We start from the raw sequence: 10,675 nt of genomic DNA, 5'->3' as shown, positions 1-10,675 counted from the left end.
CTCAATAAATACTATTGAATGCATGAATGAATGAATGAATACAGAGGGCCTGGTTTAAACGCAGATAGATAGCTGCAGTTTCCTAAAAGATCAATTTGAGTAAGACTCCTGGATCGGAAGATAGGCTGTGAAACTAAAAGCAGTGACTTGCTCTCCATCTTTCTACTAATGAAGTGGCCTTGGTGATTGGGTCCATCTCACTTAGCATAAAATAAATATACACTTAATACCTTATAGTCAACACATCCATCAACACATCTATCTTCCTCTCTGGGATGGTATAACCCTCTCCAGGCGATCGAGCTTTTAAGAAAATATCCCAGTTGAGCTTTTGCATAAATCAGTGTGGGCTGCTAATCCTTAGGGCTCCCTATACTGAAACGAATAGTCGGATCATTTCTGTTCCTTTCAAGGTGGGACTTTATGCGGGTAATTTGCTCTGCGTCCCACATAGCATAGCTCATCAAGCACACCACCTGATGGAGGAGGAGAGAAAAATGGTGTCCTTCGTCAATTTCTTTTGTTCAGACATTTTTCTCTTTAAAGTCTTCATCTTTCCTGGATACCTTGTCTCCTTTTCAGCTTTCAGTTTAGCTTCCCAGGCTTTCTGCCAACTCTTCTTTTGTTTCTTCCTTGGCCTTCAGTCAAGTCTTCAGTTCTGTGCAAGAAACACTCCCTTTCTGCCCTTCCATCTTTCTCCCTTTTCCTTCTGTCTTGTCAGCTTTCACTTTATCCTTCTGGCTTTCCTGCTTGATTTCCCTGCCAGATTATCTTTTCTCTCCCCCGTTTGCCTTGCTTTCTTCCCTCTGTCCTCCCCTCCCTTCGCCATCCCATTTACTAAAGAACCACGCTTCTCCGTGAAATGCTCAGGAGACTGGGCAGGAAGAGAGATTTCTGCAAATTAAGATCAGGTCAGTTATTGAACTCGATCGGTCAGGGCCTGTTTGCGGGTCTCCTCTAGGCAGACTTTCGACGATGCTCCAGATCGAAAGTAGAGCCAGCCGGAGGACCTATTTAAATGCCACAATGGGTTTAGGCTGCTTCTGTCGGCTGGAACTGGAAGAACCAGTGGGAGACAGTCAATCAGTGGTATTTATTGAGGGCTTACTGTGTGCGGAACACTGTACTAGGAGCTTGGGTAGACGCATTCCCTGCCCGCAAGGAGCTCGCAGTTTAGAGGGGCCTGGGGACAGTCAACTCCTCTCACTGACTCTTCCTCAAATAGAAGAATAGAAGATGAGGTCAGTTTGCTTATCATTAATCCAGGTAAAGAAAGTCGGTTGCCTTTACCCAAAGCAAATCAAATGGGTTTTTGTTCTGAAAGTGGCTAAGGAAATGTGGTGCTTTTGAACCTCGAATTCAGACAATATAGGGACTGTTGGGAAACTCTCAACGTTCGTTTCCCTGATGGCAAATTTTCCCGATGCAAATAAGAAGAAGCTGATAGGCAATCAAGAATCTGGAACCTGGAAGACAAGCACTCCATCTGTTAAGTAATTTTCTGCACAAGGCCTTTTTTTTTTCAAAAAAAACAAACAAAACACCAAAAAAACCAACTATATCTTCCAGACGTAGCAAACCACTGGTGCCAATAAACTGACAATCTCTTCAGGCTCCAAGACTAAGCCAGTAAGACTATCCAGGGAACTAGTAAGATCGAAATTTACTGTTCTCTCCTTCATCACCCATCTATAAACAGCCCAGGTTTTTCCTCTATTGCTTGGTTAATTTAGAAGCAGAACTCTCCGGTTTGAGGAATATCACTGTGCAGTATTTTCTGCCAGTGAAAAGTAATATTTGGAGCAAAATCCCTACCACTGTGTAATTCCCAAAACACGCCATAGAGTCTTTAGGAATCTTTGACTTTAGTGGACCACAACTCGTTGAGTTCTGTAAATCAGCACATTGCGAGAACAGGCCGATACCCCTTTCTTGGCTCTTCTTCCTTGGGAGCCAGAAGGCTCTGGGTTCTAATCCTGGCTCTGCCACATGTTGTTTGTTGTTTGACCTTGGGCAAGTCACTTAACTTCTGGGTCTCAGTTACTTCATCTGTAAAATGGAGATAAGACTGTGAGCCCCATGTGGGTTAGGGACTGCGTACAACCTGATTAACTTGTTTCTACGGTGCTCGGCACATAGTAAGGGCTCAATAAGAACCACAATCATTATTATTACTATTAGGTGTGCGACCGGTGATTTACTTTTTGGATGCAGGAGTACCAAGTTTTCCTGCAGGTGGCCTTTGTCTTCTCTTGGTCACAGATGAGACTTTTTCCTAGTCCTCCTGTGTCAGTGAGCACTCTTCGATTCGATCAGTGGTATTTATTCAGCACTTACTGTGTGCGGAGCACTGTACTAAGCTCTTGGGAGTGCACATTACAAGAGAATTAGCACAAACGTTCCCTGCCCCTAAGGAGAAGAGGCCCCATTAAACAGATCCAAGTTGCTGTTTCTGTCTGAGAGCACTATTCAATCAGAACATTTCCATGTGGGACTGAGGTTTCAGAGGTCTGTGGTTTAAACTAAACCAGATTTACATGGCAACTCAGAAGCCACTCTAAGAGTCGCATGGTCTGACCTGACTCTGGAAACTCAAAGAAACTCACAAACTTACTCTCAGCTGGGTCTACTCTGATCTCTTTGCTCCTTCTGTCTTCTGTCAAACAGCTGTCAGCACCTCCCGCACAGAGGTGTGGAACAAGTCAATGTTTTTGAATGCTAGATGTTATTCTTATTTCTCTCCGGCCAGATTTTTTTTTTTTAAGACTTGGGACCTTGAGGACTTTTGGTATAATATTTCAGGGAGAAACCTCAACCTCTGCTGACCAGATGTTGCACTCACTCGTGGAAGTTCATTTTGGTTCCAAGACCAAAAAGATTACCACATAACTGGAGGAGCTATGTCATCCGAACCAACGTTCTCCACTATTACGTGAGACGTGTCTGAGGTCAAAAACATCAATAAATGAATGGATCACATATATACAACGTTGTATTTTCTGAGGGCAGTCTGGAATTGCGTTTGGGGCTCGTCTTTCAGTAATCCTTCTCCTTTCCATCCATCCGTTGGATTTGAGGAGCAAGAGACAACAGTCTGGAAGAGACTGCATCTAGACAGTGTTTTCCAGACATTTCCCTTCTGAGACTTTCAGTGCCCAGGAACAACCAGCTTAGATTCCACTTGGGGGCTTCTCCTGGAGAGTGGCTTTGCTTTAGAAATAAAACTTGTTCACCCAGCCTTCTTTCAAAATCACTGTCTGGGTTTCTAGGGAAAACATGACTCAATTTATTTATAGGTGATACTATTTTCTTATCAAGATTTTGTTCGTCTGACAGATGGGGGAAAAACCCAAACACTGTAATTATTCTTTTTAATTGCAAAACAAGAATGCTCCCAAGTGTAGGGTTATGATCATGGGTGAGCTGGTGATTTGGAAAAGGGGTGGCTCTTACCTTTGGCTGTGCTTAGAGTAGGTGTCCTGAGCAAGCGATTTACCTGGTCTGCTTCAGTCATCCAACCGGCTCTCTCATTTTAGTTGTGTTTTATTGGAGCCTCCCCGATGAATTTCAACACGATGGTCATTGCCTTGCTGACTTATGCTTTCAGCAACCTGGAACTTGGAGTCTAGATGCAGCATTAACTAAATGGTGGACTCTTGAATTGGCAGTGACTTCACGTAATAATGATAATAATGATGGTTTTTGTTAAGTGCGTACTATGCTCCAGATATCGTACTAAGCACTGGGGTGGTTACTCGCAAATCAAGTTTGACATAACCCCGTCCCACGTGGGGCTCAGAGTCTCAATCCCCATTTTACAGATGAGGTAACGGAGGCCCAGAGAAGTGAAGTGATTTACCCAAGGTCACACAGCAGGTAAGTGGAGCCGGAATTAGAACTCCCGGGTCCATGCTCTTTCCACTAACCAATGCTGCTTCTCTAATTGATTTATTGAATGATTGACTTGATTATCTTGTATCTACCTCAGCACATCCCCTCTCAGGTTCGAATCTGGAGAGTTTCCAGTACTCTACCAGTCTTGGCTAGGGGAGGGAGAGTCAGACAGAGGCCTGTCCATTCCATTCCTAGCTCTGGCAGTGGCTAGCGAGTGGAAGGCAATCTGCTACAAGTCAAAACTCACCTTTGCTGGGCCGCAGAGGCACAGGAGAGAGTCGAGGGCGTAGACTCAAGTGGACTGAGTGGCAGGAGACGATGTTAAACCACTTTCATATTTTTACCAAGAAAACTCTCCGGATCCGCTAGCGGAATGATGGCAGATGGAGAGCGGGACGTTCTGGGAGAGATGTGTCCGTGGTGTGGCTATGGGTTGGAAACGACTAGACGGCATAAGACAAGACCTCAGCATGTTGTACGGTGCTTGGCACATAGTAAATGCTTAACAAACAATTATTATTATCATTATTATTATTATGCAATTCAAGCAGCACAACTGGTCAAGGTGTGTGATAGGCAATCGGTATGTCTCCCAGCTGTTTTGTGTTGTGATACTAGCAGCAGGATAGAAGCACTCCTTAATTTTATCTTTAGACTGACTCCTCTTTCCTTTCATATCTGATGTTCCCGCTTTCCAAATGCTCCACCGATTAAGACTCTGAGCCCTACATGGGACGGGGACCAGATATATTCCCTGTCCACAATGAGCTTAAATGCCCAAAGGGTACAGATCCAAGTTCATGGCAATTAAAAGGACCCAACCTTTGTCTTATGTAAAATATAGTTTCTGTATACCTGTGTACCTAAGTTTTTTACAATTAAAGAGTCCTTTTAATTAAAATATTCTATTTTAGAGCAATGGACATATTTAAAATAGAATACTATATATCATTTTCTCACCTTTGTTGTAATGATTACACTTTTTTGAGGCTAGATTAGAGCATATATTTAAAATCAATCTAATATTCTGCATATTTTACTGATGGATGTCAACTCTAATGGAGAAACTGAGCAGAAAAGAGGAATAACTAAGCAGAGCAAACGGCATCACCGAAATTCAAAATAGTTTGGGGTTCAGTTAGCGTCTTGCTGCCATTCTGTTCATTTGATAAAACCAGTGAAACTCCTCTTGAATCTCCTTCTTGAGAATTTGGCAAGCCTTCCAACGAATCTCATTGCAACAAAACTGTCAGGACTCCTGATCTTTTCAGTCGGAGCTGGGTGCATATGCAGACACGGACAGACAAGCAGATGCACTGTATTGCTTTCTAATCACACACTCTATCCCGTCTGTACAACTTAGAGTTTCACCAGCCATCTCTGGACTCTTTTTCATTTGTTCATTCATTCAATCGTATTTATTGAGCGCTTACTGCGTGCAGAGCACTATACTAAATGCTTGGAAAGTACAATTTGGCAACGAGATGATTCCTAACCAACAACGATTGGGTAGACGATTCCTACCAACAACGGGCTCACGGTCTAGAAGGGGGGGAGACAGACAACAAAACAGGTAGAAAGGCATCAATCTTCTTCTGGGCTTCCTATAAATTCCTATCTTCTGTCCCTCATGAACAGTTAAGTGCTTAGTACAGTGCTCTGCACATAGGAAGTGCTCAATAAATGCGATTGAATGAACAGTTGCAAGCATGGAGAAGATGGACTGCTGTATTATTTAGCCTCGTGCTTACACGATCTACTGTAAATATGTCATTAACAAGAATGAGGGATCCCACATTCTGGCTGAGGGTTTGCTCTCTCTTTCCCTCCCCTCCCCTTCTTGAATCCCCAAGGTCTGAAGTGTGGAAAATGAAGGCAAGCACAAATATAAATAGAAAGCAGGCATTATATACCCCAGGGCCCTCTAATCTGCCCGTCACCCACGCCACCGACGACGAACGAATCGAGCGTGCAGGTTCTGACTTGGATCGCATTAAACCAAAATAGCCGATTGGGACAAGGAATGTCAATGACAAGGGGGCACCCGAGAATCATGTACAAAAGAGACTGATTTCTCCTTTCAAGCCGGAGAGAAACCGAAAGCAATTTGGAATGAAAGGGAGAGGCTAAGGCAGCTACAGCTGGCTTCCAGACCACCTGGCTCTCCTGAATGCATAGAACAAAAGGCGAAATCCTGACAGCAGAGAGGCGGACAGCAAAAGGGCATTGAGCTTCATTCCTCATTTTCATGAAAAACAACCCTCCTCACCTTCCCGAGAGGCAAGGGATCTATTTAGCTGGAGGAACCCTGGGGTATTCTAATAAAGTGCAAGTGAGGTGTGGCTCTGAAAAGTCCAAGCCCTGAGAAAGTGATGACTACGGAAAGATGGAGGCAATTAAAAAGGTAAAGACCATGGCGGCTTTCTCTTTGACGAGCGCCTTCTCCCATGACCACGCTGCCCCATTTAAGCACAGGAGCTTCAGAGTTTTTTATGCGTAAATGGGAGTAAAGATGGATTAATTCTCCGAACACTTGTTGCCTTTTTGTCGCTGGGCCTCTTGGGGCAAGGTGGATGAGAGAAACTAAGGGAAGAGTTCTGGGTAGGTGGAAGACACGGGAAACATATGAAGCCTGATTCTAAGCTGGGATTTATTTTCTCCATGGCCTAGATAAAATCCTCCTTCTCTGCTCTGGCTTGCTATAATGAGAATGGAAAAAGTGGACTCCTACAGGTATTGTGGGGATTTATTAGTCAAGAGCTAAGTGAGTTTTAGTTATCTAAAGAATGAGTGGGCACCAGATTTGGGCAGAAATGTCCTAAGAACTTGACTGCTGTGTGACCTCGGGCAAGTCACTTGACTTCTCTGTGCTTCGGTTACCTCATCTGTAAAATGGGGATTAAGACTGTGGGGCAACCTGATTGCCTTGTATCTACCCCAGTGCTTAGGACAGTGCTTGGCACATAATAAGTGCTGAACAAATACTATTATTATTATTATTATTACCTTTTAAGCACTGTGAACTTCGCCCCAATCCCGGAGAACTGATGTACTTATCCTTGTATTTTCTATTTTCCCTATTTGCTATTACTATTAACCCAATTTGCTTGCATCCACTGAGCGCTTAGTACAGTGCCTGACATATAGTAAGCATTTAACAAGGACCTTAATTATTACTGTTATTATTTCCTAGCCCTTTCCTATTTTAATGTCTGTGTCCCCCGTAGACTCTAAGTTCCTTGCGGGCAGGAATCACTTCTACCCACTCTGTTGAACTGTACTTTCCCAAGTGTTTAGTATAGTGTTCTGCACACAATAAGTGCTCAATAAGATTGATTCATTAGCCCATTCATGCCTTCCTGTTTCTGTCCTCTTCTCCCATCCATCCACTCGATTGCATTCTTTTTCTTTCTTTTTTTTGTTCTTTTCCCACCCCCTCTGCTTTTTTCTCTCTTTATTTCTATCCATCTTTCCTGCTTTTTCAGTTCTGTTCCCAGGCTCTTTCCTCTGTCCCTCTGGAGTGCCCCAAAAATCTTAATTTTAAACTCGTCACACTCAGGAATTTCCAGGTCACAGTGCTTTGTGTTGTAGCATTTGTTCAATGATCTGCCACAGCATGCGAATTTTAAGACTTGTCAGATTTTTCTCTCCATTTGTGGCAGGACCATTTCTTATTTTCCTCTATCCCCACCACAGGAGCTGATCTGAGTAGGGGCTGCCAGGAGACTTCAAAGGCAGCTCCACAGGGCATACATAATCAAAAAAAGTGAACATTCTCTTCATTGATTCCTTACAAACAACCAAAAAAAACCCTCTCCCTCTAACCCCCCCCCCCAACTACCTAAAAATACAGCAAAGAAAAATGAACAGAAAATGATAGAAACACGGAATTATCTCAACTGAATCCAGTGGGAGAAGAAGGGGCAGGGAATGGCAGAACAAAGGGTGATAATAGATTTCTGGATCGTTATTCCCTCTCAAAAGCAGGCTGTCGGTGGAAGCTTCTTGAGAAGATGATGTGGTCAGAGAATAGAATGTTAGTCAATCATTTAAAGCTGGATCTAAAATTAAATACAAGATTTTGAACACAGCGGGGTCCCCTCAAGTTTTCGGTCCCCTCCTATTCTCCATCTATACCCACTCTCTTGGAGAACTCATTGGCTCCCTTGAATTCAACTACCACCTGTATGCAGATGATACCCAAATCCACATTTCCAGTCCTGATCTCTCTCTCTATGCGGTCTCTCATTTCCTCCTGCATTCAAAACATCTCTAATTGGATGTCCTCCCATCCCCTCAAGCTAGCATGTCTAAAACGGAACTCTTTATCTCCCCACCCAAATCCTGCCCACCTCCCGACTTGGCCATCACTGTAGACGGCACTACCATTCCTTTCTGTCTCACAAGGCTTGGCATTATCCTTGTCTCCTCTTTCTCATTCAACCCACGTATTCAAACCGTCACTAAATCCCGTCAGTCTCACTTTTACAACATCCCTAAAATCCTCCCTTATCTCTCCGTCCAAACTGGCTACCACATTAATCCATCCGATCACTCGTCGTATCCCACCTGGATTACCGCATTAGCCTCCTTGCTGACCTCCCAGCCTCCCGTCTCTCCCCACTCTACTCCATACTTCATTCTGCTGCCCAGATCATTTTTCTACAAACATCTTCAGGACATGTTTCCCCACTTCTCAAAAAAACTCCAGTGGTTGCCCATCCACCTCCACATCAAACAAAAACTCCTCACCATTGGCTTTTGACGCACTCCATCACCTTGCCCTCTCCTGCCTCACCTCGCTACTCTTCTACTACAAGCCAGCCCGTACACTTCACTCCTCTAGCGCCAACCTTCTTACTGTGCTTTGATCTCGTCTATCTTACTGCCGCCCCCTCACCCACATCCTGCCTCTCTCCTGGAACTCCCTCCCTCCTCAAATTCAGTAGGCAATTCTCTCCCCACCCCTCAAAAGCCTTACTGAGGGCCCATCTCCTCCAAGAGGTCTTCCCTGACTAAGCCCACCTTTCCTCTTCTCCCACCTGCTTCTGCGTTCCCTTGACTTGCTTCCTTTGTTCTTTGCCCTCCCCAGCCCCTCGCATTTAGGTACATATCTGTAATTTATTTATTTATATTAATGTCTGTCTCCTCCCCGCACCTCCCAGACTGTAAGCTCGTTCTGCTTATTGTTCTATTGTACTCTCCCAAGCGCTTAGTACAGTGCTCTGCACACAGTAAGTGCTCAATAAATACGATTGAATGAATGAATGAAGTAATTATTGGAAGAAGCTGGAAGAGTATGTCTCTTCCAGGACTAATATTTCTGATTTTGAGGTCAGATGAGACCTTGGTCCAGAGCTCGAGAAAAAATTCCCAGAGATAACTTTGCGGAAGTCACAGGTGCTACTTTCACAGCCTCAAATCTGAAGTTTTATGGTTTTTGAGGGTGGTTGGGCTCTTGCCAGAGTTACTGAGTTAAAGCCCTGCAAATTATGGGTGAATTAGGAACTTTAAGTTCTGGTGGTTTAATGGAGGCAAACCAAAGGTGCCCTGCTGGAAGCTTTGATTTTGTTAATAATAATCTTCCTGCTCCAAAATGGAGTTTAGACTCCCTGCCTTTTCCCTCCATGAACACCATGAAGCCTTTCTTTCAGATGCCTAGTACTCTGCTTGGGGCTTCAAAGAGAAATGAAAATATTGATTGCTGAAAAAGACAGAGTGCATCACTATTCCAGCAAGGCTGTAATTGCAAATATTTGAAAGCGCCTTCTCTATTCAATATTTTCTTTATGTCTATTAATTCCTTAGGGTTTCATTACATTTTTGAAGGAGGAGGCTTAAAAGCGTGGTTCCAAATTATGCCCCTGGATCTGCTCTGCTGATTTCCTGATCCTTTGTACCAGATGGCCTTACTGCTAAGTTCAGAAAATCAGCTGGAATTTTGACATCATGCCTGAAACACTGATCACGGTCACATGTTTTGCACATGCCTCCTGGCAGAACTCCAAATATGGACCCAATTTAACGGGAAAATCAATGAGATTTCAGTTGCCACTCCTGCCTGAACCAATGTCGAACGGTTTCTGGTGGCTCATTTCTTTTGTGTATTTTGGAGGCGGTGATCCAAAGATATTTGGGGAGAAAACGTAGATCAGTGATTTAGGAGCCCACAGTGGATGAATCCTTTTCATGTCCCTATGATCAGAGTGTTTTATTTATGATGGATTTAATCTCCAATATATTTCCACGTCAATGAACTATCTCAAAACAAAGTGAATAACTCAGGAGGAAATTATATCAGAAGTCATAATATATAGGATATTGACATATTGACATATTTCGATTAACTGCGTCGATGCCTGTGAAACACCACAGCACAAAGAGGCAACAACAGTCGTGTGCGCTATGTGGCCTTGGCAGGAACACACAAACACACTCATAGGTAAACATCATCAGGGGTGTCTTCACATATGAAGGACCACTATATATCCATTATCTATTTAACAGCAGTAAGCGGACCTGAGTTCTAATCCTGAATAATGATGTTGGCATTTGTTGAGCGCTTACTATGTGCCAAGCACTGTCCTAAGCACTGGGATGCTGGAATCCCCCAACGAGATTCTGCCCACCGCCTGCTCTGTAAGCTTCTCCTCTCTTTGGCTCAGTTTCTTCACCTGCAAAATGGGGATTAAATATCTTTTAATCCCCATTTTACACATTAGGTCCCTGAGGCACAGAGAAGTGAAGTGATTTGCCCAAGGTCACACAGCAGACAAGTGGA

The 10,675-nt window shown here is 43.7% G+C and overlaps 1 non-coding gene across 1 annotated transcript; it reads left to right on the top strand.

Moving 5' to 3' along the window:
• The first annotated feature begins 3,993 nt into the window (after window positions 1–3,993).
• On the top strand, window positions 3,994–4,131 carry LOC114805775. The gene has a single exon (XR_003753798.1). It is a non-coding gene; the product is annotated as a small nucleolar RNA SNORA7 (small nucleolar RNA).
• The last annotated feature ends 6,544 nt before the right edge of the window (window positions 4,132–10,675 follow it).

Source organism: Ornithorhynchus anatinus, chromosome 19 (assembly GCF_004115215.2).
Source record: "Ornithorhynchus anatinus isolate Pmale09 chromosome 19, mOrnAna1.pri.v4, whole genome shotgun sequence".
NCBI classification, from domain to species: domain Eukaryota; kingdom Metazoa; phylum Chordata; class Mammalia; order Monotremata; family Ornithorhynchidae; genus Ornithorhynchus; species Ornithorhynchus anatinus.
Note: the sequence above shows the minus strand (reverse complement) of the source record. Positions and strands in the feature narration are given on the sequence as shown.